Source organism: Microcaecilia unicolor, chromosome 3 (genome assembly GCF_901765095.1).
Source record: "Microcaecilia unicolor chromosome 3, aMicUni1.1, whole genome shotgun sequence".
Classification (NCBI taxonomy): domain Eukaryota; kingdom Metazoa; phylum Chordata; class Amphibia; order Gymnophiona; family Siphonopidae; genus Microcaecilia; species Microcaecilia unicolor.
The window spans coordinates 310,337,461-310,364,590 of record NC_044033.1 but is presented as its reverse complement, the minus strand read 5'-3'; the positions used below and the strand labels follow the sequence as shown (position 1 = coordinate 310,364,590).

The 27,130-nt window shown below is 43.0% G+C and overlaps 1 protein-coding gene across 1 annotated transcript in view; it reads left to right on the top strand.

Moving 5' to 3' along the window:
- PDE1B (phosphodiesterase 1B) overlaps window positions 1-27,130 on the top strand; it is a 390,321-nt gene that overhangs the window by 63,416 nt on the left and 299,775 nt on the right. The gene's annotated exons all lie outside the window — the stretch shown is intronic.

The following is a 27,130-nucleotide window of genomic DNA, read 5'->3' as shown; positions in this document are numbered from 1 at the left end:
CCCAAAAAGAAAAACAGAAAGCATTTTTATTTACTTGACCAGCTAGAACAGATCTGTGAAAAATGTACAAAAATTGTATATGTAGCTGAAATCTACCATATTTAATATTGTCCAAGAGGATGTTAATAGAATATTTTGATCCTATGTGTGCTGTTGCTTCCTTCAATCATACTTGAACAGAAGTACCTCTGTGTATCACACACAATACAACCTCACCATGACATGTTTGAGGTGAATAAGAGACAGAGGTCAGACTAATGGTCCATCTAGCCCAGTATCCTGATTCCAACAATGGACAAGCCAGGTCACAAGTACCTGGCAGAAACCAGGTAACTAGGTTTTATGTTTGCAAATCACTCACCTCTTTGACTCCCACTGTGGCTCCTTATGACCCTGGACAAGTCACTTAACCCTCCATTGCCCCAGGTACAAGAACTTAGCTTGTGATCTCACTAGGGAAAGAGAGAGTGCCTGCATATAATAAATGTAATCTGCTTTGGTAGTACCACAGAAAAGCAGTATATCAAGTCCATGACCCTTTATCCTTTGACTCTTTTGGTTTTGTCATTAATGGATGAAAGAAATATTTTTCCCCAGTGTGTGGTAGTGGTCTCTTATCCTTGTTTGTCGCTTCTGCTAATGTTACATTCCATGACCCCATTCTCAGGTCTGCCCTTGCTAGGTCTTAAGCCCAAATTTGCATAGATTGTAAAGGTAGAAAATGAGACCTCCAAATCTGGACATAAACAATTTCTAAAGTATTTTAGGAAAAGCTTGCTTAGCATGGAGTCAGTTGTTAAAAGACCCCTGAAACCATGGAAAAATCACGTGTAGTTTGCAATATGTCCAGAAGGAAAATCTATTTTCAAGGGATATGTTCAAATATAGAGCACCATCAATTGGGAGTTGAATGTATAAATGCCCATTCTTATATGTCTAAGCAGCAATTCTGCAATGCAGTGGCATTCCTGGGGGGGGGGGGGGGGGCGGTGGGTGCGGTCCACCCCGGGTGCACCGCCGCTGGGGGGGGGGGGGGGGGGGTGCCGTGCGCCTGTCCTTCCTTCGTTCCATGCTCCCTCTTCCCCATAACAGGTCACTTCCTGTTCCGGGGCAGAGGGAGCATGGAACGAAGGAAGGACAGGTGCGTGTGGCAACCCCCCCCCAGCGGCGTGCACCCGGGGGGGGGGTCTTTCGCGGGGGGGGGTGTCCTTTCACCGGGGGGGGGGGTCGCGCTGCACCCGGGGAGCGGGGCACATCAGCGATCCACCCCGGGTGTCAGCCCCCCTAGGAACGCCACAGCCCCCCTAGGAACGCCACTGCTGCAATGTACATGTTTAAGTGCTGCTGCTCACAGATGTAAATGCTGGATTTTACACAACTGGATGTCCAAGGAAAGCCAAGAAAGAGGCAAAACTCTTCTTATGCATTTTAAGGTGGTTTGTAATACCAGAGGGGTTACTGCAATCGCTACCCCTCCCCCATCAATCCTACAAATCCGAAGTCCATACTGGTTTTAGCTGACATTAAAGCATGCCAAGGCCTAGGGTTTTTAAAGCATCCCCAAGCCATGCCCCTCTGAAAATTGTGTATGCTTTGGGCATACATGTGTAAGTAGTGGCTTTTCTAAAATTGCGACTTAGGTGTATAGTTAGCAGCACGGGCTACCCTTAAGATGTATTGTTTCAACTCTAATGTGCTGTTTAGAACAGGTCCCGTTTTATTCAATGAGACTTAATAATAACTGGGATTAACATTAAAATAACATGTCTTTAACAGTAGCCCATGTTGATGACTCCCCCCCCCCCCCCATTAAATTTAAAACAAAAAAAGAGAACTGTCTCTAGATATTCGCTGCTATATGTAATAAAAATGAGCTATGTATAGGACAATCAAGCCATTGTGCCATCACTGATGAGGTTGGCTCATAGGCATTGGTGGCATTATGACATCACAATATCAGCTCTGGTTACCAGAGACTAAAATTCTTCACACTAAGAAGTGTAGTTATCAATGTGGGCCAGTGGCGTACCAAGGAGGGGGCAGTGGGGGCGGTCCGCCCCGGGTGTCAGTGGGTGGGGGAGTGATCCACTTTGCTCCCGCTGCTCCCACTTTACCTTTAAAAAATTTTTTTGAAGCGTCGTTGCAGGCAGCGCCTTGCGTCTGCCCTGCTTGTTGTAAAAGAAGTAAATCTCTTTGCTTCGTCGTCGTCGGGCCTCATTATGTCCCGCCCTCCTCTGAGGTAATTTCCGCGAGGGCGGAACATAGTGAGGCCCGACGACGACGAAGCAAAGAGATTTACTTCTTTTACAACAAGCAGGGCAGACGCAAGGCGCTGCCTGCAACGACGCTTCAACATTTTTTTTTATTAAAGGTAGGGTGGGAGCAGGAGAGTCGGGGTGGGCTCCTCAGATGGGAGAGGGTTGTTGTGGGGGTTCTCACATGGGATGGGGAGGGGGTTTTCATATGGGAGAAGGGGACTGAGTGAGGAGGGGGTTCTCAGATGGGAGAGGGGTGTTGTGGGGGTTTTCATATGGGAGAAGGGGACTGAGTGGGGAGGGGGTTTTCAGATGGGAGAGGGGTGTTATGGGGGTTCTCACATGGGGAGGGGAGGGGGTTTTCATATGGGAGAAGGGGACTGAGTGGGGAGGGGGTTCTCAGATGGGAGAGGGGTGTTGTGGGGGTTCTCACATGGGGAGGGGAGGGGGTTTTCAGATGGGAGAAGGGGACTGAGTGGGGAGGGGGTTCTCAGATGGGAGAGGGGTGTTGTGGGGGTTCTCAGATGGGGAGGGGAGGGGGTTTTTATATGGGAGAAGGGGACTGGGGTGGGGAGGGGGTTCTCAGATGGGAGAGGGGTGTTGTGGGGGTTCTTAGATGGGGAGGGGGTTTCAGATGGGAGAAGGGGACTGGAGTGGGGAGGGGTTTCCAGATGGGAGAAGGGGACTGGGGTGGGGAGGGGGGTTCTCAGATGGGAGAGGAGAGGGGTGTTCTGGGGATTCTCAAATGGGAGAAGGACTGGGGTGGAGTGGGGGTTCTCAGATGGGAGAAGGGGACTGGGGTGGGGGTTCTCAAATGGGAGAAGGAGGCTAGAACTGGGGTCTGAGAGGGGGTCATGACGGAAAATGGGGCATGCCTGGGTCAGGTGGGAGAATGGGTCGGGCTGAATAGGGGGGCAAGGCATGTGGATGAAGGGGGCTGAAACTGGGGGCTGAAAGGAGGGTAGGTGGGATAAGGGGGCTAATACTGGGACTGGGGGCTGAAAGGCGGCAGGGGCTGAAATTGTGGGGACTGGGGGCTGAAAAGGAGACAGGGAGAAGTGGCTGGGGCTGAAGCTCAGGACTGGTGAGAGAAAAGGGCTGGGGTTGAAACTGGGGGATAAAAAGAGGACAGGGAGAAGTGGCTGGGGGCTAAAGCTCGGGACTGGTGGGAGAAAAGGACTGGGGCTGAAACTGGGGACTGGTGGGATAGTGGGGCTAGAACTGGGGGCTGAAAAAAAGGGGCAGAGAGAGGGGACAGATCCTGGATGGAAGGGGAAGGAGAGGGAGGGCAGACCCTGGATGGATGGGAGAGGGAGGGCAAATGATGGTTTGAAGGGGCAGAGAGAAAGGGCAGAACAGTGATGGAAGGGATAGAAAGGGCAGACAGTGAATGGAAGGGGGAGAGAGAGGGCAGACAGGGGCAGATGGTGGATGGAAGGGGCAGAGATAGAGGGCAGATGTAGATGGAAGGTGCAGGGAGAGAGGGCAGACATTGGATGGAGGGGACAGCAGAGAGGGCAGACACTGGATGGCAGAGAGAGAACAAAGACAGATGCTGGATGGAAGGAAGACAGTGAAAAGAAGATGAGGAAAGCAGAAACCAGAGACAAACTGTAAATAAAATATATATTTTTATTTTTTTTTGCTTTAGGATAAAGTAGTATTGTAGCTGTGTTAATGTTTATAATAGAACATGTAAATACGGTAATCTTTTTATTGGACTAATTTTAATACATTTTGGCTAACTTTCGGAGAACAAAACCCCCTTCCGCAGGTCCGGATAGGATATTGTAACAGCACTATACTGTATTGACCTGAGGAAGGATGTTTTGGCCTCTGAAAGCTAAATGTATTAGTCCAATAAAATGGTGGTATTTTATTTTCTATATTTGTTTTATTTCTATTTGTTAATTTGTAAAGTGGTGATTGGTACTTGTTAGTTTTTTCAAATTTACATCTGCTGTCTTTATATTTTGCACAGTACTAGAGGACATTTTCTGTTTCTGTGGTGTTGCAGAGTCTGGCATCTTGGGGGTTCAGTTTAATTTTTGTCTAAATAGAAAGGTTATTATTGCTTATTCTATAGTGGATTAGGGTGTATCTGTGTTTGTGAAAAAGACATGGCTTTCGGTTGGCATTGACTGTGTAAGATGGACGATCTGTGTTATTCTGCCTGGTTTCGTTTTACAGTAGGTGAATTGATGTTCTAGTGCTCACTGTAGTATTTAAGATGCTTTCCTTTTCCTTGTGTGACTTGTAGAAATTACTGCTTATGGTATGCTAGAATTGCTCTATAGGTCCTGAGTGTTTTGTATTCTCGGCATGCCTAGTACTAGATTTTGGAGGGGGGGTGTTAAAAAATGACCGGCCCTGGGTGTCAACTACCCTAGGTACGCCACTGATGTGGGCTACTGTTAAGACATGTTATTTCACCACTAAGTTGTGCTATTTTAGCACAGGTCCCATTTTATGGAATGAGACCAAGTTATTAATAACTGAGATTAACCGTAAAATAACATGTCTTAATGGAAGCCTACTTAAATGCATTAGAAGATGGAAAAATGAAGGCAGATAAAGACAATATGGCCTATCCAGTCTGCCCATCCATGCCATCTACTCTCCTTCACTCCTTAGAGATACTATGTACTTGCCCTAAGCTTTCTTGAATTCAGATAGTTTTTGTTTCCACTAGGAGTCCATTCCATTAATTCACCACCCTTTTCATGAAGATGTATTTTCTCTGGTTATTCCTGAGTCTGTCCTCTTTCACCTTTATCCTATGCCCCCTCATACCAAAGCTTCTTTTCAATTGAAAGAGACTTGCCTTCTGTGCATTTATACCACAGAGGTATTTAAACATCTCTACCATATCTCTTCTTTCCCGCCTTTCTTCCAAAGTATACATATTGTGTTCTGTGTCTGTCCCCATACATGTTATGATGAATACCACTGACCATTTTAGTAGCAGCCCTGTGGACCGACTCCATCCAGTTTATATCTTTCTGATGGTGCAGTATCCAGAATTGTACACAATATTCTAAATGAGGTCTCATCAGGGTCTTATACAGGGTCATCACCTCCTTTTTACCTACTAGGTAATTCCTTTTCCTATGCACCCCTTCTAGCTTTTGTCATCACGTTTTCTACCTGTTTGGGCAGCTTAAGATCATCACGTCCAGTCACAGCTATGTCCAGCTCTTCTTTCATGCACAAAAGTTCTTCACCTCCTAAATTGTACCGTTCCCTTGTGTTTTTTTGCATGACCCTGCATTTTTTAGTATTAAATCTTAGCTGCCAAATTCTGGACCATTATTTAAGCTTCGCTAGGTCCTTCCTATGCATCAGGGGTCAGCTTTTGTAATACACCTTGGGTGAAATAGAATGAAATGCCCTGAATATGGCAATTATAACACAAGCTTGTAACCACGTCTCTCAAGTCACACTTACAGCTTGTGTTACGATTGTCCTAACCAGGCCTTTTCATAGTATTTCACCCAAGGTGTATTGCAGAGGCTGACCCCTGATGTAGGCATTACACCAAAACATAGCCCGTGTCAAGTCTCTCATTATAAGGTTTGATTATCCATTCTTAGAGGCCCTTGATGCTTTTTTTTTGGTTCACTGCCTAAAGTTGAATGCCGGGATGCATCACCATTGTAAAATATTAGTATTAAGTCTGCAGTTACATTCCTACTTTAGGTGGGAGCACTAACGCCAGCCAAAAAGTTGGTGAAAATGCTCACACCTAACTATTGTTAAGGGGACTGGATCGGGGGAGGGGGAGGGAAGTCTCGCCCTTTCTTTTGCCACCTGGTCCTATCAAGTCACTTTACCCTTCATTGCCCCAGGTACAAAAACTTAGATTGTGAGCCCAATAGAAATAAAGTACCTGCAAAAAATATGTAAACCGTTTCAGTTGTACCACAGAAAGATTGTATATCAAGTAAATGTAGCAAGCAAGCATGGCATGTGATTGCTAGTATTCTGTAACCTGCACACATAAGTACTAGGCATACCCTTAACCTGCCTATGCCCCTCCCATGTCCACACCCCCTAGCAGTGCGCACAATTTGTAGAATACCAACTAAGGGCAAATTAGAGCCAATTAGTCCAGTTAACACTAATTATAGCCTATTCTTTATTTTTATTTATTAGGATTTATTTACTGCCTTTTTGAAGGAATTCACTCAAGGCAGTGTACACTAAGAATAAATCAAACATAAGCAATAGGCAGTTACAGGAGTAAAAATATTCAAATAACAATACAAAGGATGGCATGGTATACTACTTACAATGTCAACACAATATGTAATAGAACATTTTAATAGACAGCCTAGGGTATAAGCAAAGATGGAACATATAGATAGATAAGATAGAGTAACAGGAGTAAGAAAATAAGGGACTAGTTAATGAGAGTTGCAAATGAGGTCAGAAAGGTGCTTGAACATTATCTTGGCTAGGGTAGGAGTGGATAAACATGTCCTGTTATAATATGTGCAGCCGGTGTTGTTTGTGCCAGTTGGAAGCTAATTTAAGCAATTAAGCTGCATGTGTAACTGACACTAGTCTATAACTTGCCCGGGGAAATTCGTGCACTAAGCATAAAATTGTGCACATCAGATTATAGAATTAGGGAGGTAATGTGCATTTGCAAATGCTCACAAGCTTTTTGTTGTACTTTACTGAGGTGTCCCAGGCAGCAAACTTCAATAAGAATCCAGCCTACAGTCCAGTGGCATAGCTATGGGGGGCCATGGGGGCCTGCCCCCCCCCCCAAAATTGGCTCTGGGGCCCCCCGTTTTGCTGGCAGGGGTCCCCAACCTCCGCCAGCTAAAACATTTGTCCTGTGCTGGTCTCACATTGCCTGACACCGTGTCCTGTTTTCAGTCGCTGTGCATGCTCGTTTTAATAAAACTGAACCCCCACCAGCCAAGGTACCTTCGCAGTGGTGGAAGCGGCGGCAGGAGGGTGGCTGCGGGGGAGGGGGGCGGTCCAAAATGTCCCCACCTTGGGCTCTGGCTCCCTGTCCTGCCCCTGCTACATTCTCTCAGTACGCAGGTATTCAAGGCCAAGACAACATCCATAAATTAAAATCAGAATGAGAAATTAGAAGAGAGAAGCAGAATACAGCTATATGAAAAAAACCAAACCATTCCAGCAACATGAAAGCCATAGATTCAAACTGGAATAGACTGAATTGTTTTAGTGCTATTTGATGAGCCCATAGGCATGCTGAGCTGGACTTATGGGCTTCTTGCTAATCTTTGCAGGCAATCCTTATGTGATCTGGGCTGGTGCCCTTCTGTAGCAGCAGGTGCATCTCAGTAGATAAATGAATAGCACAGGAACAGTTACAGATGCTTTCTAAGGTAAAAGAAGCATAAATTGTAACCTTGCATAATGAAACAAGCAAGGCTAGCTGGGCCCCTCTGCCCTCTGGGCTTCTCCTCTTAAAGGTCGAACTTTATCATTTTCCTTGTCATTTTAAAGTGTTTGTTCCTGCTTCTGGCCTACTCATTAATTTACTGCGCTCTCTATAATTGATACCCCAGCATGTGGCACGCTGATTTGTGAAAGCACATTTTCAGTTAGGTAAGGACCCGTTGCCGAACAGGAAGATTTGAATTGAATGTGAGCGTTCAGTGCACCTCTCTCTGCTGCATACATCTATTTTGACTCTAAGTTGTGAAGGTACTTGCTTTCTCACTTCTATTATGGTATTGCATTTGGGAAGAAAATGCAGCAATGTAGGTTTTCTAGGAAACTATGAATTTGTCCATGCAAATTTTATTCTGATTTCTATAAAATTTGTATTGAATTTTTCTCAGAAAGCATTACTGTCCTGGGGCCCTGAACAGATTTGTAATCTGATTTTGCATGTTATTTGACCTATATATTTATTGCAGTAGTAAAGTCATCATATTATTTTCCCACACTGTGTTGCAAGGGTTTGCAAGTAGCCAAGTATTTACCTAAAATATTTAGGGGTATTTTTTACTAAGGTGCATTAGCGTTTCTAATGCACCTTTAAATTTATGCCGCGTTAAACGCTAATGCGCCTATACATTTCTATGCAACCATAGCAAGGGTGAAATCACCTTACAGGTAGTCTCATATATATCAGTATTCAAAACATGCATGACTATTAGTAACATCAATCTACTTCATTACTTAATATAATATACACAGCATCTCATAAATGCCAGTTATGTAAATATTATTATTTAACAAAACTTACAAAACTAACATTCAAAAATGGGGTCAACATTGAAATCAGTTTCACAAAACAGTTGAACATGAGCAGTGAACAAAGAATTATTCTTATTTTTCAAAGTGTTGATCCCTTAACTTTGTCCAAAAAGAAAGGTCCAGCAACAGAATAATCATTCAATCTGTTCATTCAATGTTCAGTTGAAACTCCAATCGTAAATTTTCTTAGCCACAATATCAATCCTTGATCACTTTGATTGATTAAGGAAACAAATATCCAAAAGTTGAAGATGATGAGATTTTTCCACGATATTAATCTTTAATCAGTCTAACTGCTTAGAGAGATTCGGATATCCAAAAGTTGACATGTTGAAGCGTTGAAATCCTTCGTCTGCATCATCAATTTTATATGGCAAATGGAACCAAATCTTCAGTCAGTGAGCCTCCGACTAAAACATGTCCATTTGTACCACTTTCATTCAAAAATCAAATAGATTGAATGATTATTGTGTTGCTGGACCTTTCTTTTTGGACAAAGTCAAGGGATCAACACTTTGAAAGATAAGAATAATTGTTTGTTCATTGCTCATGTTCAACTGTTTTGTGAAACTGATTTCAATGTTGACCCCATTTTTGAATGTTGTGTAAGTTTTGTTAAATAATAAATATTTAAATAACTAGCATTTATGAGATGCTGTGTATATTAAGTAATGAAGTAGATTGATGTTACTAATAGTCCTGCATGTTTTGAATATACATTTCTATGGGCACATTAGCGTTTAACATGCGTAAACTATTTACGCACGTTAAAAATGCTAACGTGCCCATAGTGCACCTTAGTAAACATAGGCAATAATTAGGTAGGGATCAATAAAAAAGTATTCTATTGCATTACATTTTACAAGAGCTAAAAAAAAAAAACCACCCCAATTTCTGCCCGTATAAAGCTTTGAATGTTTCGGGATAACATTTAAAGATGTAGTAGGGATCTGAGCCTAACTTATGCCCCAGGATTTATACCTGGTTTCAGTTTATGTAAATTCTTGTGCCTAAAAGTTGGCGCAGAAATCATCTCTAAGAGCTCTATAAATGGCACGCAACCCAAGAGTGCCGTTTGTAGAATAGCACTCCATGCGGATTTTTTTCAGTGCCCAAATTTGGACACCATTTACTGAATTTAGTCGTTAATGGGAAATTTAGTAAAGATCACCCAAAGTTAGGAGCACAAATTTGGGTGCGGATCACAGATCCGTGTGTAAACAAATGAGGTAATTAGGCGTTTAGAATCAATACTTGGTATTTACAAACACTTAATTTGCAGTAATTAGGAGTTACACATGGATCTGCTCTATAACATGCATGCCTAAATTTCATACTGCACAATTCCAAAGATGGCATGACTAGGGTAGTGGCCTGCGTGTCATGGACATTCCTAGATTCTGTCACCAACATTATTAACAGTGTTCTGGCCCCCTAGCACAATCACTTGGAATTACTATGTACATCTCGTCCTTTTAGACACTTGCTCCCCCCTTGAGATCTCAACTGTCAACCACAAACTCTTTCAGATTGCAGAATGGTTTAGGGAACACAAATTAGTCTTAAATCTGGGTAAGTTCAAGTCAATATTATTTCACAACAAAAGACATCCCACTCTTCCAACACCCATTATCCTCTTCGATACCCCTGTGCCACAGGTAGAGACTGTCCACATTCTTGGAGTACTTTTTGACTCTGACCTCTCATTTCTCCCCCAAATCTCTCAGGTGATTCTATGATCTTTATATAAACTCCAACTCATTCGCTCTGATCTTTCTGGCAGCACTTAATGTACTGGTTCGTTCCTTGGTCATTTTGCAGTTAGACTACTGCAACTCTCTCTATAAATGAATCAAGTATATTCACCATTTACAGGCTATCCAAAATACTGCTATCTGCTTAATCGCTAACTCGCGCAAGTATGTTCATGTTGCCCTCCATCTTAGAGATGCTCACTGGCTTCCTATTACTCATTATATCATCTTTAAAATCCTACTGCTTGTATTTAAGATTCTTACCTCCAGACAACCTCTTTATCTCTCTTGTTATCTCATCTCATATAGCGCTGCACATGCACTCAGGTCTGCTCAACACAACCAGCCGGTAGTGCCTAGTTACCGAGAAATAATCCACAAGCACACCTGACACACTATTTTTTGTTTCCAGGGTCTCCAGCTTTGGAACTCTCTTCCCATTCCCCTCCACTTGCTGACATCTCTTGATAAATTTAAGACAGATCTCAAAACCCACCTCTTTAAGGATGCGTATCATTGATGCCCTTTAGCGTATGCTTCCAGCGAGTCTCTGGGATGAATCTTGCAGATATTTTTAGCAACCGTTTTGTTCTCCCCACCCATCCTATCTAATATTGTAGTTCCACTCCCCTATTCTTTGTGTATCATGTACTATCCCCCTCTACTTGAATTTTTGCCTTTTCTTTTTAGATTATAAGCTGCCCTGAAGTCCTCCCATAGGGCAGGATAGGAAGACTATAATAAACCTGAAAAGCATGATATTATAGAATTCCTGCATTTGCACACCTAATTGCCATTAGTTGAGTGCCAGCTTTTAGCAGGCATAAACACACGTGCCCAAAGTTAAGCACGAAATGCGTGCTACGCTGCTATTCTGTAAAGGACGCTCTGTGCAGAGCACCATTTACAGAATACTAGCTTAGCATGGATCATCCCAGCACCTAACTTTAGACACCATTTACTGAATTCCCCCCTAAGTGATTTTAAGTCCACTGGTTATAGAATATCTCTTAGCATTTATGTGGATAAGTGCCGATTAGTAGCACCAATCAAGTGTGAAGGACAGTGGCTACGTAAAGCCATGGGGGTCTGGGCCCCCCATATTTCCTGTAGGCCCCTGGTTTTGCTGGTGGGGGTCCCTAACCCCCCGCCATTTGAAACATTGTCCAGCACCAGTCTCTGGCACCACTGTGTTGCCTGCCCTGCTCTGTCTTCCCCCCACATCAGGCACGTTCCTTGTAGTGAAATTGCAGCGGTGGGCCGGCAGACCAAAATCTGCCCCCCACCTCGGGCTCTGGCCCCTTCCCACCGTGAGGTCTGGCTATACCCCTGGTGAGGGAGCCTGTAGAATGCTAATGCTTCTTCTTAAAGATACTCCTGCATAGTGTCAGAACCACCTTAAAACTCTTAGTCACGCCCAAAGGGGAAGTGACACAGGAGGGGTGAAGCCTGGAGAGCACAACTCAGGCACTGCTTGGTTAAAGAGGCCCAGAGGGAAGCAGCAACATCTGACCGCATATGCCTCCACCACATATCTCTGCACTGCAACTGAGACAGGTAGGCCAAGCTCAACTTGGAACCTTGCTATCCGATATCTTTGACCTGGCCACAGACACAGAGACAGCTTATGTTGACTGCTGAAAATTGTACTGGTGCTCCAGGGAGCCAGGCCAGAGCCAAGCAGTATATGCTACCTGGCTGAGAAACTGTACTACATGCAGTGGCCCTGCAGGAGCAGGCTATGAAAGGACATCCTTATATATAAGGACTAGTTTTATGTTTACTTCACTTTTCTTCCCCCACCTGTGAAATGAACAAGACCCCTACCTGATAGTTGAAATAATATTTTGTTCACCTTAACCTATTACTTGGCTCCTGTTTATCCTGGATCCAGGACCTGCCCTCGTTCACTTTACCAATTGCTACTATTCTATAAACCACGTGCACAGTTGGTGTCAGCTTATAGAATTGCCTTTCTTGCCTTTAATAGTTGCCTTGCAGTTTTGTGTCCTTACTAATCTGATGAGAAGATTTGATATCAGGATATTATTACAAGTGTAGGAAACGTAAGTTTCAAGTAAATGAGGCACTCAGGGAAGACAAGGCCATAGTGTAGAGATTAACTGAATTCTTTGCTTCGGTCTTCACCAAGAAAGATGTGGGAGAGACACCAGTGCCAGAAATGGTATTCAGTACTGATGAGTCAGAGAAACTGAAATCTCTGTAAACCTGGAAGATGTAATGGGGCAATTTGACAGATTGAAGAGTAGGATGGTATATATCCCAGAGTACTGATAGAATTGAAAAATGAACTTCCAGAGATATTGTTAATAACAAATAATTTATCTTTACAATCCAGCACGATACTGGAAGATTGGAGGGTGGCCAATCTAACCCCTATTTTTTTAAAAGGGTTCCAGAGGTGATCTGGGAAATTATAGATAGTGAGCTTTACGTCAGTGGCAGGCAAAATGTTAGAGACTATAATAGAGAAGAAAATTACAGAGCATATACATAAGCATGGATTAATGAGACAAACAAGCTTATTTTCGAAAGTGATCGCCGGCCATAAATCGGGAGATGGCCGGCGATCTCGCAAAAGCGGCCAAATCGGTATAATCGAAAGCGGCTTTTTTGACAGCATCGCCGCTTTCCCGTCGCCTCGCCGGCGAAAGTTCAAGGGGGCGTGTCGGGGGCGTAGCGAAGGCGGGACATGGGCGGGCATGGGCGTGGCTACCAGATGGCCGACTTTCGCAGATAATGAAAAAAAAAAGCGGCCGGGTTTACTTGGTCCTTTAATTTTCACGACCAAGCCTCAAAAAGGTACCCCAACTGACCAGATGACCACCGGAAGGAATCGGGGATGACCTCCCCGTACTCCCCCAGTGGTCACCAACCCCCTCCCACATCAAAACAATAAAAGTAAAAACCTTTTTTGCCAGCCTGTATGCCAGCCTCAAATGCAGTACCCACCTCCATGACAGCAGAATGTGTTCTATCCTCTGACAGCCTTTCCCTGGTTGTGATGTGGCTCTCGGGTGAGTGTGACACCTTTTCTGTTAGGTGCACTGCAGAGTCACATCAGCAATGCATTGTGGTGGGTGTAGGGTAGTGGGCTCTACTCCCATTGTGTTTTTTCCCCCTGCTAACTGGAACAGAGTGTGTCCAGTTTTGTTTCAGGTAGTCCATGAGGTAGTGGCCATTTTTGTCAGCTATTTTTAGATCCCTTTCATGTGTTACCCACGTTAGGGAGCTTAGTTCTTACCTTGAATGTTGCTGAAAGAGGGCATTGTACACCATTCTGCCAGCTCGGACCTACTGCTAATCTCAGTACCAGGGAGACTCTTTGCCAGTGGGGCACAACCTCTGATCTGCAGTTAACTGTGAGTAAACGTGCTTTTTCAAATAAAGGACTTTTTCAAAGAGTTTAGTCTTCAGGTGTCAACTGGTGTGCCAAGATTATACAGCAGCAACAAGTCCTAGAGGCCTGCGTGTATGCAGGTCCCTGGAGCACTTTTAGTGGGTACCGCAGTGCACTTAAGGCAGGCGGACCCAGCCCCCCCCCTCCCCACCTGTAACACTTGTGCTGATAAATGGGAGTCCTCCAAAACCCACTGTACCCACATGTAGTTGCCCCCTTCACCCCTAAGAGCTACAGTAGTGTTATACATTTGTGGGTAGTGTTTTTTTTTTTGGGGGGGGGGGTTGGGGGGCTCAGCACCCAAAGTAAGGGAGCTATGCATGTGGGAGGTTTTTCTGAAGTCCACTGCACTGACCCCTAGGGTGCTCAGTTGGTGTCCTGGCATGTCAGGGGGCCCAGTGCACTACGAATGCTGGCTCCTCCCACGACCAAATGCCTTGCATTTCGCCGGGTTTGAGATGGCCGGCAGTTTTTTCCATTATCCCTGAAAAACAAAACCAGCGATCTCAACCCCGGCGAACTCTGGCATTTAGCAAGGCTAAACCGTATTATCGAAAAAAAGATGGCTGGCCATCTTTTTCGAAAATACAGTTCCGGCCAGCTGTTGCGCCGCCGCCAAAATAGATCGCCGGCGATGTTCGATTATGCCTCTCAAAGCCAACATGGATTTAGTCAAGTGAAATCTTGCCTCACCAGTTTACTACATTTCTTTTAAAGGTTGAATAAATATGTGGAAAAAGGTGAACCAGTCAGTAGTGTGTATCTGTATTTTCAAAAGACATTTGACAAAGTACCTCAAGAACAGGGTTACCATATATCCGGATTTCCCCAAACGTCCTCCTTTTCAGAGGACTGTTAAGGTCCGCATATTTTTTCCAGCCAGCCTGTTTGTCTGGGTTTTTGGGCTGGCTGGTGGATTGATGGGCGGACGGATGGGTTGGCCTTCTCCCCCCCCCCCCCCCCCCACCAAACCTACCATAGCACCCTGGTGGTCTAGTGGACTCTTTGGGGCAGAAAAGAACCCCTCTCTTTGCCCAGTGCTGATGACCTCCCTGCTACCGCCATTTCTTGAAAATGGCTGCCGAGACTTCAAGCGGCAGCCTCGCAAGACTTCACGGAAATCTTGAGAGGCCACCACTTGAAGTCTTGGCAGCCATTTTCAAGAAGTGGTGGCTGTAGGGAGGTCAAGGGCAGCAGGCAGGAAAAAATGGGATTCTTTCCTGCCCTGAAGAGGCCAGTAGACCACCAGGGCTACAAGGTAGGCCCAGGAGGGGAGGGGACAAGTTGCTCATGGATGGGAGCGAAAGAAGGAGGCAAGCTGCTCGTGGATGGGAGGAAAGGGAGAGGAGAGGGGGACATGCTGTATATAGAGGGAAGGGAAAAGGGGAAATGTACTCGATGGGAGGGAAAGGAAAGGGGAACTTGCTGCTCATGGATGTTTGCTTTTTTGGAAAGCTGAGAGACTGGGCTGGGCCCGGGGCAAGGCCGCCCCCGCTGCCGCCGTCCCCCCAAGGTCACAGCTCCCCCCCTCCACCCGCCCCCCTCCGTCCGCCACCGGGCCGGGCCCCCTGCATTGAAATCACAGCGCCTCTCACCTCTATGTGAAAGCGCTGCAGGCAGCAGCAGATCGCCTCCCTTCGGGCCTCCTTCCCTCCCTGTGTCCCGCCTTTGCGGAAGTTACGTCAGACAAGGGCAGGGCACAGGGAGGGAAGGAGGCCCGAAGGGAGGCGATCTGCTGCCTGCAGTGCCTTTCACACGGAGGTGAGAGGCGCTGTGATTTCAATGCAGGGGGCCCTGCCTGGTGGCAGATGGTCGACGACGGAGGGCGGGTGGGACTGTGGCGCCGGGCCCCCCTTGGAGGCCCCCCTTGGAGTCCCGGGCCTAGGTAATTTTGTCCCCCTTGCCCCCCCTCTCGGCGGTCCTGCTCAGCCCCACCTGTGGCTGTGCCACAGGTATCACGTGATTTCTCTAAAAGTTACTTGCTAGTCTTGCTGCTTTAAATTTCCATGCGCCCAGTGTGGTACCAACTCGTCAACCATCAGTGTCTCCACTTAACAGATGTTACTTTATTTACAAATTTTGTTAAATGTGAACATCTACATAAATGATAGATTGCATTCCTCAGGCAACACTTACACATTCAGTACATATTCAAATAGAGCAACTCATTTGAAAAGTGTGAGTATTTCATAATCATTATATTAAGGGGTATGTTTACTAACATGCGTTAGCGTTTTTAACGTGCCTGTAAATTTAAGACGCGTTAAACCCTAACGCGCTATACATTTGTCTTTGTTGGCGTGATGCTAACTTTTGACACATTGTTAATTGTAACATTTGAATGACATTTTACTGTGTTTTAGCACCATTTTTAACGTGCAAAAATCGCTAATTTATAACGCTAACATGTCAGTGACATTAACATAGCTTATTAATAAGATAATTAAATGTGCTGAGCTTCCAGTTCTTGAGATGATTTGCAGCCACTATCGCCTTTGTTCCGAAACCTTGTTCACACGATGTCTAGAGTCTCATTTTGTTCGTTACCGACACCTTGGCCATGATTGCTGTTCCGATCCGAAAAGCTTTTAAAAACAAATTCTTTAAATTCTTAATTTTAAATGCTAAAAAGTCTGTAACTAAGCCGTGTTTAAAGATAATCTCATTTTGATCAGCACATAAGCATAGATAGTAACAACAAATAAAGCTGTAAAATTTCACATTGAAATTCCAAATTCCAAGCGGTTGCTGAGAAAACAGCAAAGAAATTCTACAGGGTTACTTTTTATTTGTTTCACCCTCTGTATAAGGCGAGGGTTGCCGCCTAATGCAGGTGAACTCAAACCAGTGGATCTAGGACTGCTTTTACCCTGCATATGTGAAATTTGTAGTTCAGATTTACCTAAGAGAAGTACTACATCTCCATGCATGGATTGGGGCAAAACCAAAACCAGGACTGGAGCAGCATGTTTGGGGTGAGCTGGCAACCTGAGATCCAAAGCGTAGAGCTGGGATTGCATCACAATGTGATAGAAGAGTAATACCAAAGATTTTTAAAAATGAAATCTATTGTTGTACCTTCCTAATAGGTGGGGTTGGCCCAAATTTTAGGAAAACTAGGCAGTTGCCTAGGTCAGCAGCTTCTGGGGGTGGGCTATGGAAAAGGAGAAAAGAGCAGCTGCTTTCAAAGCAAAGCAATAGGTTTAGACAGCCACACAAACCGCGAGAATCATCCGTTTGTGCACTTTACTTGAAAGAAGAATGGGTAGTTTTCAAATAGCCAATTTGCCATTGTAAATGGCTTTGGAAATTGCACTCATATGTTTACAGAAGTTTAATATTTAAAAGTATGATGTCCAAATATAGGATTATGATAGGATTATTCTGGGAGCGACAGTGTTCGGATGATCATAATTCTTGAGTTTATCAAATTCTTTGGGGAATTACTAGATTGCTAGGAGTATAAAAGTTAATTGAGAGGGAGCACAAGTTTGAAGTTTCACCTAGGGTGCCTAATACCCTTGCATCGGCTCTGCTAATAGGCAGATAGAATATAATTTCCCTTTCTTGTTAAATAGCATTAACTAAGAAGCCTAAGTGTGAGGGACACAACTGAGCAAGGCTGAAAGGTGTTGCTCAGAAGCTTTCCTCTCAGTGTGTGCTGGGAACACAGGAACCCTTTTATGGCAGGGAAAACTTTACCTTTAAATAAACATCTGTCCCTGGGAAATATTTAGAAGGAATTAAATAAAAAAAAAAAATCCTAGTTAACTGCTGGAAGAGTTCCTGATCTGTGAGTGAGATTCCTGCTGTTAACGTGCAACCTTCAGTGCATTACTCCCTTCAATTATTTAATTACTTCCTTAGCTGGTGGCTTTCTGTTTAATCTTTTGGGGTTTTTTTTAATTCCCATGCATTTGCATTTTATGTTCTACTGTGGTAAGATGGAAGTTTAGCTGAACTTTCCTTTAAACAATCCGCTGTTTAAAAAAAATTGTGTCTGTTAAAAGACTGTAAATTCAGCATTTGTGTTGGGTTTTTGGAGGGGAGGTCATCTTGTCTTGAAAGGGGGCTGCTGAATTGGCAGTGACCGCATCCCTTTCCGCGATTCCAAGTGACACTGATGGAGTATTGGCAGTCATGCACTGTTCTCCAGTTGAACTGCTGCCTCTGTTCAGATGCAGTTGCTGCACTGTGTGTGTCTTTATTGCTTTATAAGCTCTGTTACTAAAGGATGTGGTAACATTGGTCAGCGTATCTGGGTTTAAAAAAAGGTTTGGACAAGTTCCTGGAGGAAAAGTCTGCTATTTATTTATTTGTAGCATTTGTATCCCAGATTTTCCCACCAATTTGCAGGCTCAATGTGGCTTACAGTTGCCGTAATGGCGGTTGCCATTTCCGGGTAACAGAATTACATCTGGTCTTGCGTTAAGGTGTAAACATATGTTGGTAACATACATGATACATACATGGAACATAACATTTTTCTGCTGTCATCTACTATGTTACTATATATCGAACAGATCATGGTATATATATATATATATACCATGTGTATACATACATGGTAAAGAAGAATATCTTATTGTATAGCATGAAGGATCCTGAGTAATAAATTGGATTGTAACATACATTAGGTCATTGACTATAGAGAGACCTTTTTCGGTGTAAGGTTTAAAATGGTAGTGCTTGATTATTCATAGCAAAGAGGTTAATTAGTCATGTGGTAGGGGTTTGGTTTTGTATAGATCGTGTATAATATTATTATTTAGTGTTTAAAGATGGATATTTATGGTATGCTTTCTTGAAAAGGTCTGTTTTCAGTAGTCTTCAGAAGATGGTTAGGTCTTGCGTTGTTTTTATGGCCTTCGGTAGTGCATTCCATAACTGCGTGCAGATGTATGAGAAACTGGTCGCGTATATGGATTTATATTTTAGCCCTTTACAATTAGGATAGTGGAGATTAAGGAATGTACGTGATGATCTTTTTGCGTTCCTGATAGGCAAGTCTATAAGATCTGACATGTAGGTCGGGGCTTCCCCGTAGATGATTTTGTGGACCAGGGTGCAGACTTTGAACGTAATTCGTTCTTTTAGTGGGAGCCAATGTAATTTTTCTCTTAGGGGTTTGGCGCTTTCGTATTTCGCTTTTCCAAATATGAGTCTGGCTGCTGTGTTTTGTGCGGTTTGAAGCTTCTTAATGATTTGTTCTTTGCATCCGACATAAATGGCATTGCAGTAGTCTAGATGACTTAGCACCATTGACTCTACTAGGCTGCGGAATATTTCCCTTAGGAAGAAAGGTTTGATTCTCTTAAGTTTCCACATTGAGTAGAACATTTTCTTTGCTGTGTTTTTCGCGTGGTCTTCAAGTGTGAGGTTTCGGTCAATTGTGACTCCCAGTATTTTCAGGCTGTTTGAGACCGGAAGTGTTTATGGTATTGTTTTGTTTGTGCTGTATTGTGAAGACAGGATGAGACATTGTGTTTTTTCTGCGTTTAGCTTTAGTTGGAATGCATCCACCCATGAGTTCATTATTTGGAGGCTGTTTGTGATTTCATTTGTCATTTTGGTTATGTCTTGTTTGAACAGGATGTATATCGTGACATCATCTGCGTCGATGTATGGGTTGAGTCCTTGGTTGGATAGCGATTTGGCTAAAGGTGTCATCATTAAGTTAAAAAGGGTTGGTGAGAGCAGTGATCCTTGTGGTACTCCACATTCAGGTTTCCATGGTGTTGACGTTTTTGAATTTGAGATCACTTGATAGGTTCTTGTTGTTAAGAACCATCTTAGTACGTTTCCTCCAATCCCGAAGTAGTCTAGGATGTTCGGGAGTATTTGGTGGCTTACCATGTCGAACACGCTGGACATATCAAATTGTAGGAGTAGTACATTGTTTCCAGTTGCAATTAGTTGTTTAAATTTGGTTATGAGAGTGGTTAGTACTGTTTCAGTATTGTGGTTAGATCGAAATCCTGACTGGGATTCATGTAATATTTTGAATTTGTTTAGGTAACTTGACATGGGAAAACCTCATAGCCTTCCCTGTGATGCAGTTTCCTGTTTCTGCATAGGCAGGAACACGCCAGAGGGAAGGCAGTGGGGCTGGCATGAATAGTCTGTATCTGGTGGCTCATGCTCGCTGCTGGCGAAGAACTGCTATTTTAAAAGGTACGAGGGGGCCTCAATTTTTATAGAAATGGGCAGGGGCGGGCCCCTTGTTTTCTCCAGGCTTGGTTTTCTCTCTTGGCGGTCCTGGTGGGTCAGGACAGATTAAAACATTGGCAAGCTAGGCATGAGATAAGGGCTCAAGTGTTTAGAGGAGCTCTGTCAAATGTGCTCAGGACTGAACAGTAATCTGAATTTATAGAGCTAGAAAAGTGGATTCTTTCTGGTTGTGAGAACAAATTGTTTGCTCCATTTCCTTAAAGAAGTACTTTCTGGTGTCTTGCTCCTCTATAGCACCAGCCAAATAAGTAGAACAGACCCTGCCATTCAGACGCAGTTCACTGCTCTGAACCCAGTAAGGCTTCACTCTTAGTGATCCCAGTGTTGCACTGCATCATGCTGTTGCCTGTGCCCTCATCTACTGTAGTATCTTCATCAGCCAGCCAGATAAGATGCTCTAGTGCAAGAGTGGTATTGAGAGGCTGGTCTTGATGGTGATTTCCCCTTCTTGGGCAAACATTTTTTTTAATCCTAAACTTATGAGACTTTAAAAAGATTTGCATTGGGGAACTGTCTCATCCTCTCATCACAATACAACATGAATAAACCCACCAATGTAAATACCTCAGACTACATCCTTCCTGTTTCTGACAGCCTGAAAATCCTTGGAGTTACAATCGACCGAAACCTCACGCTAGGAAGCCAAGCGAAAAATACAAGGAAAATGTTCCAAGCAATGTGGAAGCTCAAACGAGTAAAACCTTTCTTCCCGAGAGAAATATTCAGCGGCCTCATACAATCAATGGTGCTAAGCCACCCAGACTACTGCAATGCAATCTATGCCGGATGCAAAGAACAAATTATTAAGAAACTCCAAACTGCCCAAAACACCACAGCCAGATTCATATTTGGAAGAACGAGATAGGAAAGCGCCAAACCCCTACGTGAAAAACTACACTGGCTCCCAATCAAGGAACGAATTGCGTTCAAAATCTTCACCCTGATTCATAAAATTATCCACAGCGAGGCCCTGGCCTACAAGGTAGACCTTATAGACTTACCAATCAGAAACACAACAAGGTCAACATGCACATACCTAAATCTCCTCTACCCAAGCTGCAAAGGACTAAAATATAAATCAACATATGCATCCAGCTTCTCCTACATAAGCATGCAACTATGGAATGCGCTACCAAACATCTTGAAAACAATGCACGACCTAACAAACTTCCGGAAATCACTAAAAACCGATCTGTTCAAAAACGCATACCATAAGGATCCAACCTAAATACCTGAACCCTGCGACACAACGAAACTTATACCAGAACTGATCAAATCTTAACTCTCTCTCCTTAACCACCAACTTTCTCTATTACTCATGAACTTTAACGCAAGTCCACTCTGTTATTTTTCATACCGGAATTGGCGATCGCCACTACAGTACTATGTAAGCCACATTGAGCCTGCAATTAGGTGGGAAAATGTGGGATACAAATGCAACAAATAAATAAACTACGATATTACTGTGTGTCGCCTGAGATTTTCTGCCCTTTTTTTCTCAATATTATGTGTTCTTTGATCAGAAACTGGCACCACATCACTGATTTGATTAAGACAAAGCTAGTATGGGGTTCTCTCTTGAATCTTCCTTTTTGTTTGCCTTTGTGGATCATGTACACGATCATGGACTAGATTCCGTATATGATGCCCAAAAACTCAGTGCCAACAAGAGCGCTTTTCTATAAACTGTGCTTAAAGTTTACTGCAGTTTATAGAGTAGCGCTTACACCCTGGAGTTGTGCCTAACTTTAGGTGTGGCCATTTGCACCAGCTGAAACATGCCAATGTACGCATCTAACCTCCCTTATTCTATAACAACGCGTGTAAATTCTAGGGATGCCCCATTCCACTGATGACCCTCCCATTTTCGTGCCCCCTTTTTCAGATTGCACACAAATTTTAGGTGCGTAAAGACCAATTAACTTGTCAATAATTGCTTGTTAAAAAGCCAGTTTTTCACACTAATTGGCTTATTCAATTTTTGGCGACTTTTATAGAATTAGGGAGTATAAGTCTGGCATGATCTCAGTTACGCTATGTTCTGTGTTTTTACAGAATTGTTTTCAGGGTGAGTGAGATTTATCATAATTGTTAATGAAAGATCCCTTGTACGGAACTGTGTTAAGCACTAACACATGATTAAAGTGGGGGAAATGGCCTAACAGAGGACATATTAAAGTGTAGTGCATTAGTTTTGCCATTTGTGTATGCTAACTGTGGGATAGTTTTTTGTGTGTGTATGTAGGGGGAGTGTCAGAGCATGGAAGTGTTGTTCAGCTAGTGCGCTGACAGAGCTTGCTAACTAAATTATGATGATGTAATGTGGGAGTCCTTAGGGCCATCTAAACAGGGGGTGATAAAGGCTTGCTCTTTAATTTTGGTCAGTGGCTGCGCAGTAATGCTAGACAAAGGAAACAGAACAGGAATCCTAGCAAACTCATAAATTGTCAGACAGAGCGAAGGCGACAAAAGAGTCAGAACTAGATGATGACCAAAGTATACACAGTTTTTTAAAATATCCAGTGACTCGACACGGGCTGTGTTTCAGCCGCAACGGCCTGCCTCAGGAGTCTTCTGTCTTGATGTTTTCTAAACTCACTAGCTCTTCAAAATAAAACAATGAATAATAAAACACCTTGTGCGACTAAAGGTATTGTTACCACCTCTCTCGGCTGGACTGTAGTGATGTGCTCCCAGATACCTGATGGTTGTAGTCGTGGCGAATATCCAGGGAACACACACTCACAGCCGAGGGAGTGGAACAAATAAACTAACCTCGTCCTTTACTCTCAAAGAATAAAGGAGGAAAAGAATCTAAGTTTAGGATTTGTTCCTGAAATGGAAGAGCCACACCTTCAGATTTGCAAATGATCTTTTTCTTTATTGAATACAAATGCAAGCAAATTTTCATTCAAATAAACTCAAATTCACAATTAGTGTGTGGCTTAATAGAACTGCAATAACATATTCAACATTCAAATGTAGTTTTACATGTATACCCTTAACTTTTTCTGTTTCTTTCAACAAAATCACCTAAAAAGGCAGAAAAGAACCTTTTCAGATAAATATTTAAATTGTCTTTTCATCAAAATCAGATATTTGTTTCTATATTCTTTCCTTGCTATTGATGTCAGAATTTGAGTCTTTATAGGTATGATGGATGTTTGTGCAAGGATCTCACTTGAACCCAGAACACTTAGGCAAGTCAGGAAAACATGGATTTTTTTTTATATTTTTGATGTTGTTCTGTTCTTTAGTTTTCCCTTAAAATGTTGTGAAAAAATAATATATTCCTTTCAACACCCTTGGCAATGTCACTTAGCTGTAGCTGAATTTATTTAAGTGATGTCTTTCTTGTGTTGGAGCTTATCTGGAACCCTTCAGAGGATGACTCCCCCAGATTTCTTCTTCCTAAACCTCACTTATAAAGAAACTAACCAGGTGCAAAACCTTAAAACTCCCTGGGCTTGCTCAGGAACGGACTCCCCTCTGGTGACAATTAATCAGTTCTGAATACTGTGGCCACACTCTCTAATTGAAATAAAATAAGTTACAGGTTTTCTCACTACAAAACCTATTTCTCACTGTTGATTCCCTATTGTAAACGGTTGCAGAAGAAGGCTTTTGCACTGCATTCAGGGGTCTCACACAGTAACCCATTCCATATTCAAATGGTGATTCAACATTCCATCTCACAGACTTCACATAAAAACATAACATTTCCCCTTATAGTAATCAGATCTGTTTTGAAAATGCAGCACACTCATACAGAAGCAGTGCAGGATTTTCTGTAATCTGCAGTCAGATTCCAAACCCTGTATTCCAAATATCAAATTAACCTTCAACCTTAAATCCTTTTACACTATTTCCTGACTCCCTTATAGGCTTTCTCATTTAGTACAATTCCCAGCACAAAGCACAACCTCTTTCGCTCTTACCAGGATAGGCAGCCATGTGTCCTCTTAGTACCTTTGCATATAGACTCTCATTCCACCTTCCATGACCTTAAATTCCCTTAGAACTTAACCATTCCATTCACTGCATGCAGGGACATACCTCTGTTTCACTCCAAACCAAACTAAATTTGGTTTAAAATTTCTCACAGCTTTCTATAAGTACAGTTCTCACTCACCTGAAACACACCAGTTTTCCCCACATGTATTCAGCAATACAACCATGAGAAATGCAGTCTGTTTATTTAAGCACTCACTTCTAAGCTCAAATCATCTCATTCTCAGTACCAAGGCTCACCTTCACTCACTTTCAATATCAAAGTACCCTTTTTCAATGTCACATTTCACTTTAAACTCATAAAATATACTTTTATTCCTCATACTTTACACAGACACACACACCCCATACGTTTCTCTCCCAGTCATTCCCTGCTCTGGTCTTCTGTTCACTCAGCAGTCTCCCTGGCAACTCACCCCCACTAGAGGAACACCTGACATCACTCAACCAATCAGCTTGTCAGCTAAAGACTCTTTTTTTCCCTCTGATCTGTTTAGAATCTCCCTCCCCCATAGAAGTAAATGCAAAACTTCCTATACAGAGAATTTCAAAGTCAATTTTAACCTGACTTGTACCCAAAACAGCAAGGAACATTTTATAGTACAATCCCCACTTAATCATGGGTTATTCCTTGAAAAATAAAACCATATTTAAGAAACATCTCACACTTTCTTCAGCTAACTCCATTAACAATTCCCAAACTAAACTTTAAACCTTTTCCAGCCAGAACCATCCACCAAAACCCTGGAACCCCCCCCCCCCCCCCCCCCCCCCAGAGCCCCAGAAAAAAACATTTAATATATTTTACCATATATTACAGTATCTGTATACAACAAACTGTCGTGAACTTTGTGGCTGAAACACAGCCCGTGTCGAGTCATTGGATGTTGTAATAAACTGTTCATACTTTGGACATCATCTTGTTCTGACTCTCTTGTCACCTTCGCTGTGCCTGACGAAGCGCACTAATGCTAACATTAGCGTACAGCCAAAAAATAATAATAATAATAATAATAATCGAAAAAGGCTGAACGTATAGCCATGCTGGAAATGGGTTTAGCGTGTGGGAAAATTCCACATTTGGATATGTTAAGCCCATTTACTAGTGCAGCTTAATAAAAGGACCCGTAAAGTAGGTGTGTGAAAATCTTAGGATGCTGCTGCAGCTTCTTCCCCAGTGATTCCTAATAAGAGCTTCTAGTACGTGTGATCATCTTAACGGAAGTTCCAGGGGCAGTGTTTCCAAATGGGTTCTTGTTGTGCATACCATGCTATTTAATTTAACTGCTGTCTTCATATTAGGAAAGTTTAAAATTAAATTGAGGCATTTGGAGTAACTTTAAGATTGTGGATTGTAAGAGAATTATTTGATTTTTACATTTCAGTTTTTGCTTTGTGGTGGGTTAGCTGTTTTTGAATGGATTCATTGTTGTTCTACAAGTGTTGTAAAAAAAAAAAAAAAGAGCACTGAATGCCTCGGTAGGGAAGAAAAGAGATCTGTTTCAGAAATGTACCTATTAAAATACTATATACAAACCCAGGTTTAATCTCTTAAAATAATAATTAAAATACTATGGTACATTTCTAACAGTAATTTCTTAGTGCATGACCCCTCCTGAGTCCTCTCAACCTGCCTGTTGTGGAAAAGCTGGCAACCTCAGCAGTGGCGTAGCCAAGGGTGGGCCTGGGTGGGCCAGGCCCACCCACTTTGGGCTCAGGCCCACCCAATAGCAGCACACCTATGCTGATTCCCTAGCCCCACCAGCTGAAAACTCCCAACAACTGTCCCTCCTGCATACCTTGTAAATAGCAGATGGCATGTAGGTGAGACAAGGAGAGACCAAATCACCTGTGGGACAGGGAAGGGTTCTTCTGCCCACCCATCTTGAGTCCAGGCCCACCCAAAGTTGGGTGTCTGGCTTTGCCCCTGAACCTCAGGTAACCAAATGGAGCACCTGTGCAAATAGAAACATCAAAACATGACAGCAGATAAAGGCCAAGTGGTCAGTCTGCTCATCCACAGCATCCACTATCTCCTCCTCAAAGCATGGCTTCCTTTTCAGCTGGGATATACTGGACATCATTGGCCTCAGGTTGCCTTTTGCTTTTTCTAATGAATGGATTATTCTCTTCTAGATCATCTCAGCACAAAAAGTAGTAGTTCAGGAGAGATTTATACCTTGCTGTAATAATTAGTTCACACGACTGCTCCTAGAGCACAAAGGCTGACCCTCCATCATTGAGGTCTGCCAATGGGAGCGGTCTGACAGCCTCTAAGTGTTTCTGTAAAAAAATGTCTAAACATCTAAGCACGCCTTTGAGTATATGACAATGTCCTTGAGTGGCTAAAAAACTGTCATTATTGTTTCTCTTGTGCACTCCCCCCTCCCCCCCAACTGTCAACAGTTCTTGGTACATTTAGAAGTATGCAGGATTTGTTCTGCAGTTAAGATTAGTTGATATAGTGCTGTGATGAAATGAAGATTTCTTTTGGTTAAAAAAAAAGTTGTTTACAAACTACTCTGCAGTGATGAAACTGTATATGGAGAATGAGTTGTATCCCCTGCAGACCACTAGAGTTCAGAACAGACCCTGTTTGGGTCACTGCATCTGTCCATCATACGATATGTGTGTATGTAGTAAGCCCCCAGTGGAACGCTGTGTGCTCAGTGTCAGAGGCTAAAGATGTGGAAGGGGAGACCTATTTACCAAGCCCTCGGTGGCTGGGGTAGTTTTTGGATGATTTCTCACACTCTGTGTCTTACCTTTTCACTCAAGTGCTCCTCCATAAAATAAGACTTTTGTCTACTCCAGAAACTACTATTAAAAAAAAAAAACCATTTGGGTGACTTGGAGTGCAAACAGGGCATCTGTTAATTCACAGACTAGTAAAATGGAGAGAAAAAAAAACAACTAAAAGCAAAAATGACAAAAGTACCAAAAAAAGATATTGAGATGCTGATATTCGAAAGGTTTACGCTCCTAACTTTGAGAGTTTAGTTGTGTTAATTTCATATACCAATTAACATTTAGCATATCTAAATGGTTTACTGTAAAACATAGTACATACAGAGCCTCATTTTAAAAAGGACATTTTTGAGGAAAAAGAAGTCTAGGAAGCTGCAGGCAGTATTTTAGAAAAGCAGTGGTGAACATAGATGATAATCTAAAGTACATGTATTGCCCCTCCCCCAATAATTATGTGGGAA